The sequence below is a fragment of the Maniola hyperantus genome, chromosome 5, assembly GCF_902806685.2.
Source record: "Maniola hyperantus chromosome 5, iAphHyp1.2, whole genome shotgun sequence".
Classification (NCBI taxonomy): domain Eukaryota; kingdom Metazoa; phylum Arthropoda; class Insecta; order Lepidoptera; family Nymphalidae; genus Maniola; species Maniola hyperantus.
In genome coordinates this window covers 8137610-8145644 of record NC_048540.1, presented here as the reverse complement: position 1 = coordinate 8145644, position 8035 = coordinate 8137610, and positions in this window count along the sequence as shown.

The following is an 8035-nucleotide window of genomic DNA, read 5'->3' as shown; positions in this document are numbered from 1 at the left end:
TGTTTATTTTATGCTATATATATCTATGCCCATTCACCGCTAAAATATGTACATAATATATGTATGTTGCAGTAGTAGATAAGATCAATTTCTTAATGAAACTCCAAATTTTTCTGCAGCCAGCTTTATTACACATAATTACGAAAGTAATAATAAACGACAGTACAGACGAAAAGTACGCGACAGGTTGAAATGGCAATCGGGGAGGGAACTCCCCGCACATCCCCTACGCTAACTCGGTGTGGGCGAGCACGGGTGACGTGCGGGTGTGCGGGGCTTCCCCCTGCCTCATCCCTCATCGCTATCTACCTGTCGGCTGTCGTGAACTATACCTAATATCAATCAAATGTCTGCAGTAGCTACTTAGATCAACGTAGAATTTAAATTGGCCCCAAAATGTATATCACAACGATGGAGATTGGGGTGGGCTGACATGTCCTAAAAGGATGAAGATCCAAAAATAAAAAAACCGGCCAAGTGCGAGTCAGGCTCGCGCAACGAGAGTTCCGTAATACAGTTGTATTTTTTCGACATTTTGCACGATAATTCAAAAACCAAGAAAAACTATGATGCATAATAATAAATAAAAATATTTTTAGAATGTACAGGTGAAGACCTTTCATAATATGATACCCCACTTGATATACGAGTCTTACTTCGAAAATGGAAAGTACTAATTATTAGTTTATGACCACAATTTAATTTTTTTTTGTGTGATGTAACCACAAATTCACGGTTTTCAGATTTTTCCACGAATGTCAGCTATAGACCTACCTACCTGCCAAATTTCATGATTCTAGGTCAACGGGAAGTACCCTGTAGGTTTCTTGACAGACCGACAGACAGAGACAGACAGACAGACAACAAAGTGATCCTATAAGGGTTCCGTTTTTCCTTTTGAGGTACAGAACCCTAAAATCGGCCAGTGCAAATCGGGACTCGCACACGAAGGTATCCGTACCGTACGATGGTACGGTAAGATATACGTAACACATAATATGTAGAGAACGGACTGCACCATCTATATATGATATAGTAAATCAATTTATTCGTGAACACATTTTAAATTTTTTGTGACCAGGGTTTTCGGATTTTTCCCTTTACTTGTGCTATAAAAGACACCTACCTACCTACCTTATTTTAGGTCAACAAGAAGTGCCTACCCTAAAGGTTTTCTTGATAGACAGACAACAAAGTGATTCTAAGGATTTATTTTTTCGTTTTGGGGTAAGGAACACTAAAATCCCCCCCCCCCCCCCCCCCCCCCACTAGGTGGACGGACGACATCAGACGAGTCGCAGGGAGCCGCTGGATTCACGCGGCACAAGACCGTGGCGTGTGGAAGAAGTCCCTATCAGAGACCTATGTCCAGCAGTGGAAGTCAATCGGTTGACGACGACGATGATGATGTTGATTTTTCAACAATTCAATTTCTCGTCAATACCTCGATGAATACCTAAAGACGAAGGTCTGGTAACAGTGTTTGATAGAATGTGGATAGAATAGAAGCAGGCGTTACTTTGCGGAAGTCCATGATATACAAGGAACAACAAGCGTAATCCATACTTCCATACTAATATTATAAATGCGAAAGTGTGTCTGTCTGTCTGTCTGTCTGCTAGCTTTTCACGGCTCAACCGTTCAACCGATTTTGACGAAATTTGGTACAGAGACAGCTTGCATCCCGGGGAAGGACATAGGCTACATTTTATCCCGGAAAATTGAAAAGTTCCCACAGGATTTTTAAAAACCTAAATCCACGAGTACGAAGTCGCGAGCATCAGCTAGTTCATAATAATCCGCCAAAACAGACCAATCTGTAGTTCCATCTCAGGTCATATCCCAGTTTCCACTACTTACTAAACATTAATCATTTCAAAGCAATTTGCACCTCCACCACACAAAATATTTTCTAACTCGACGCACCCACCTACGCTTCACTCCGACACCGAAGCATCCTCCAGGAGCTGTAGACTCCACAATGTTACCATTGCACAGTCGATCGTAGGCGTTTCCTTGAAGGATAAGATCCGAAATTTCGCTATCAGGTTTTACTGTTTAGTATAGGATCGATCGGGACTGACGATTTAACATTTTGTTTCACAAATCACTATATCAATATCAAACAATCGATGAAGGATTTTTTGTCGGCAAAAAATGAAACATAGTACAGAAATGCAATATTGAAACGCGTAGGTACGTCCTACAAAAAGTCGGTCAAAAAATGTAATGATTAAAGTCGGCGCCCTATTATCGAACCTACAAAAAGTCTGGCTTGGGCGGAGCGCCTATAGCCTGGAAGAGATAGGTAGGTATAAGCTACAAGATTTCTTTATTTTGATAGTGCGGGCAGAACAGATAGTTCAATCTGAACACGAGTCGTATGACCGCGCAATTTCCAAAATAAATCTCAGCCGAGATTGTGAATTAATCCTTAGTTTATGACCTGCGCAAACCGCCATATTTCAACTTCAGAATGGACTAGGTACCTACTTACTTTACTTAGTTACCTACTTGTTTTGCGATCACTGTACCTATGTGAGTAAACAATTACAGTACGCGGCCGAAAGTAATGTACATCGACCTTTAGAAGGAGATAGAAGATTTGTAGGGCACTCTCTCTGTCGTTCAGACTGATAAAACGTCATATAGGTATGAGTGACAGAGACAACGCTCTACAAAGCCGAATTGTCATTTAGAATTTACTTTCGGCCAAGTAGGTACTGCAATAGATTACAAGGACGCACCATTTCAAAATAACGATCGGTTAGTTGGGTGGTTGCAAGGGTTGTTTTTAAGCCATAATTTTCGCAATAGATAGTACCTTTACATAATTGTTGTCTACTGGCCTGAGAGCCCGTAAGAAAAACTTGTCAGGTGGTCGATAAAAGTGCTGGATCTACCTAGTAGTTACTTGTACTTTGTAGGTAGGTGTTCCTATTAGGTATCGAATACCGGTAAACTAGAGTTTAGTTGTATTCAAATTCATTATCATGATCAACCCATTGCCACTACTAAGCACGGATCTCTTGTCAGAATGATAATAATACCTACCTACCGTCACCATATCTGATATCACGGTGGTCATGGCATGCAGGTTTCCGCACGATGTTTTCGTTCACCATTAAAGTAAGTGTAATTTGCTAAAAACTTAGCTGGATAGGTACATAACTTCGAAAAGTTAGAGGTGCGTGCTCGGGATCCAACCCTGGACCCCACGACCAGGAGGCCGACGTCTTAACCACTAGGCTATCACCCTTGTAGTTGTATTCGACTTTATTTTTGGGACAAATAGCATGTCCCTTAATCTTTAAAAACTTAAATAAGGTACCTGGGTCGAATATGGCCACCTTAAGGTTTCGTGTCTATTTATTTCATGTTTTTGAAGACTAGAGGGCATGTCAGAGTATTTATCTCAAAGAGTACCTATTAAACTATATTAATACTGAAAAAAGTATGAAAAACATTTAATGGTTCTTCTTCTTCTTTCTTCTTTGGGGCTATACAGGTCCTTACTATCCCTGAATCACTGCGACCGTCTCCGATCTATTGTGTTTGCCTCCACTTCACATTTCCTTGTCAAATCCAGTGGCCGCCAGATACAGCAGCACCTTCTTGACTGGAATTGAAGTAACATCCTCCGGATAAATGATGTGTCTCCCTAGGTGGACGCTACGTTTGTGCATCAGAGCAGGGCAGAAGCAGATAATGTGCATCGGAGTCTCGGGAGACTCGTGGCACAGCCTGCAGATGTCCGAGCCCTGGAGCTTAAGGTTATACATGTGCCTTTTCAGGCCACAGTGACCCGTTAAAGCTCGCACCAGGATGCACATGTTACTTCTGTTAAGCGACAGCACCTCAGATGCTACCTTCTTGCTGAAGGATTTAACCAGCGCTTTCGAGTGGTTTAACCCTGGCAAGTTTCTCCAGCGGTTGAGTGTGTCATAGTAGCAATAGGTTAGGAGGGTGAGTTGAACCAGGCTTTTAGGTATACCGCAGACAGGCTCTGGGCCTATCTGACGTGCCTTTGCGCCTGATTTTGCCAGAATGTCCGCATTTTCGTTGCCTACTATTCCGGCGTGCCCTGGCACCCATCTTAGAACCACCCTGTTGTGTTGGGCCAGGGTGTTTAAGTTTACTCTGCAGTTTTCAACCAGTCTCGAGTTAACAACCTCTGAAGACAGAGCTGAAAGAGCTGCTTGGCTATCCGAATGAATGTAAATCGTTTTATTGACGTGGTTGTGTTGCAGGATGGTTTCCACACATATTATTATGGCGTATACCTCCGCCTGGAAAATAGATGTATAGGCCCCCAGGTTACGGTACAGTTTGATCCTGGGTTTCTCTCCATAGATTCCACATCCTACGTCTTTGCCTGACTTTGAGCCATCGGTGAACCATTTTAAACAGCCCGATGGCCATGTGATTTTGTTGTTTGTCCAATCCTCCCTATCTGGGATTTCCACAGAAAAGGATCTCTGGAAGTTGTATTTTGGGATCATCGTGTCTGACGGCATTCCCAAAACTGGAATCTCGAGTACTGAGTTCTGCAAGTCCCTCAGTGTTTTAGATAGCCAATTCACCTTTCCTTGGCTAATCAGCCTATACATGCCCATTCTCACCTCCTTCATCAAATACAGGAAGAGAGGAGGTAAGTTGAGAAGAGCTTCTAAGGCTGCCCCCGGAGAGGTGCTCATAGCTCCAGTGATAAGTAGGCAAGCAGTTCTTTGGATACTGCCAAGTTTATACTGGGTTGTAACCTGCGTCAATTTGCTACACCAAACCACGGAGGCGTACGATATCATCGGCCTCACAATGGCTGTATAGAGCCAGAAGGTCACTTTTGGTTTAAGTCCCCATCTTGCTCCCGCAAATCGACTACATATGCCTAAAGCCGATTTAGCCTTTTTGAGCACTCCATCGACATGCGAATTCCAGGTCAATTTCTGGTCTAAAGTGATGCCCAGATATTTGACCTCGCATGAGAATGGTATGCTCCTATTGTTCAGCTTCGGCGACTCGAGTTTATCAAGGTTACGCCTTCTAGTGAATGGTACTATCACTGTCTTCTCCGCGTTGACAGCTAGTTGGTTTTCTCTGCACCATTTTCCAATGGTGTTAAGTGCTCCCTGCATGAGATACGAGATCGTGCTCTGGCAGCTCCCACGTACCATTACCACCAGGTCATTAGCATATCCCTGCGTGTCGATACGGAGTTCAGCCATCTCATACAGTAGTTTGTCTACAGCAAGAGTCCACAGCAGGAGCGATAAGACGCCTCCTTGCGGGCATCCTCTTGTTGTGAGCACTTCAATCGAGATGTTATTTAGCTCAAATTTGGCTATGCGATTCGAGAGCATTGCCTCCACCCATCTGGTGGTGGTCGTATCGGCCAGTTTATCGGCCAGCCCATCCACCAGTGTGCGGGTTGGAGTGTTGTCAAATGCCCCCTCGATGTCTAGAAACGCCGCGAGGGCGATTTCTTTGTCCTCCAGAGCCTTTTCAACCTTGTCGACAAGGTTCAGCAGGGCCGTTTCCGTAGATCGTCCCCTGTAGTAGGCATGCTGGGTGTAGTGTATGGGCTTCTCAATGAGAAGCGTATCCCTTATGTACCTGTCAAGCACCTTCTCCATCGTTTTCAGTAGGAACGAGGAGAGGCTAATGGGTCTGAAGGACTTTGGTAACCCATAGTCCTTCTTCCCTGCTTTAGGTATAAAAATGACCTTCACTGTGGTCCAAGCCTCTGGTATGTAACCCCAGGCATAACTCGCCCTAAAAATCTTTACCAGGATTGGGATCAATAGTTCCACGCCTCTCTGCAATAGCAGGGGCGTAATGCCATCGATCCCGCTCGATTTGTTAGCGCTGAAAGAATTGATGGCCCACCTCACGGCCCCGGGTCTAAAGACAATGGCAGCTCTCCTCCAGTCCTCTGAGCGGGGCCGGTGTGGAGCGCGCGCCAGAGTGCGACTAGCGTTCAAGGAGACCGCACCCGGGAAGTGAGTTCTAGCCAGCAGTTCAAGGGTTTCCTTCTCATTTGAAGTGAATGAGCCGTCTGGTCCCTTTAAAAGCCCCAGTTGGCTCGGAGAGGCCTTGGAGAGCAATTTGTGGAGTCTCGCGCTTACAGGTTTAATGGTTACAGATTTTCTTTACTTTTTGTAAAAAATGGGAAAAATGGCCGTATTTCCGACGGCGTAGGTTAATATGCCCATAGATATGGCCATATTTATTGTATGAATAATTACTATTTTTGAAGTAACTGCAGAAAGCTTAGTTAAATAAAAGAAGATATCAGTTTCGATAGTATACTTCTTATTACAGGGCCAGTATTGTGGCATGACCTAAAATAAAAAGTAAAAAGTTCAGGTGTCCATAATTTTATACAGAAAATATGGCCAATAGCCAATGGCCATATTTTCAGTCACGCCTTTTTTCTTTTTGTTCAAACGGATCATAAACACAAAAGTATTTTGAGAAATACACACAGAAATTACAAAATACAATTGCCAAACAGCATGAAAACAAATAGAAACTAATGAAATCGAAAACTAACCTAAAATGCAGGACAAAACTTACATGAGATTTTAATAACGGTGACATGGTTTCCTACTTGGACGACTCCTGAGGAGTTGGTGTCTGTGCGGGAGGGATGGCGGGTGCGGTGTTCGGATCAAGTCGCGAATCTCTTCCATGTAAGGCCACGTTAAGTTTAAAAAAAATTGCGTTTTAGAAATAATAGTAGGTATGTGGCCATATTTACCGCCTGGCCATATTCGACCCAGGTACCGTATTCGAATCCTAAACGCTAACATCTGTAACAAATCTAAATATATAAAACCGGCCAAGTACCCATGCCAAATTACAGATTTCTAGCACTAATAGTCCGAGGACGGACGAACGGACGGACAGACGGACGGACATGGCGAAACTAGAAGGGTTCCTTGTTTACTACGGAACCCTAAAAAGGAAAAGGTGACTGACTTACTGATCTATCAACGCACAGCTCAAACTACTGGTCGGACCGGACTGAAATTTGGCATGCAGATAGCAATTATGACGTAGGCATTCACTAAGAAAGGATTTTTGAAAATTCAACCCCTAAGGGGGTGAAAGAGGGGTTTGAAATTTGTGTATTCCACAAGGACGAAGTCGTGAGCATGCTAGTCTTCTTATAAAATACTAATTTAAAAATATTCCTTTATAGGTATATTTATAGCCTTTCCTTGTATACCTAGGTTTATTTATATTTCCTTTGTACATTATAAAGGAAACCTATGATTTCAACTTGCTAGATCCAAGGTTTGGCGTCGTTGATGAGTCTGCCAGTAAGTAGTAATTGACATTGGTACCTACTCGTAACTTCCTAACTTAAGGATAGACATAGATATAATAAAAAGTTCAAGAAAACGTGTTCTAAAGATCATTTTATAAACATGCTCTTCGACATAAGGAGCGCTATTTCTATGGCACGTAGTGACGTAGGTACGAAGTGTATAGCTTGTGGATATATGTGAAGGCGTTCGAGGAAGCCCCTTAATGCGGAGACAGCTCCGTTGGGACGCTATTGATCGTCATCCGCCGTCAGTGGCCGAGGCGCCCCTATTGATTCGCCGCAATCTGCATGATAACCCGGCTGGCTTCTCTACTCGACACGATATCATTAGGATACGTATCTGCGGGTTACAAACTGAGATAAGTAAATAATAAAGTACTATGTAATAAAAGCAATAGAAAGAACTTTAAAAATAATCTCGCCAAATACCAAAAACTTATAAAAAGTTTATCAGACTTACACATTTTTAATCCTATCACCTTCGTAAATAAAGTGGTATTTGAAAATAGGTACATAATTTAGAGCTCTGCATTAAATTACAAGAACTTTTAAGATAAAAATTCACTAATTAAGAAAAAAGATTCACTAGTACTTTTTGTTAGTAGATACTTTAGATAGGTATAGCATAGTTAGAGTAAGTACTAAAATAATGAACTGTTTGGTTTGAATTGCGCGCGACGAATGCCTGTTTTACATTGGTCG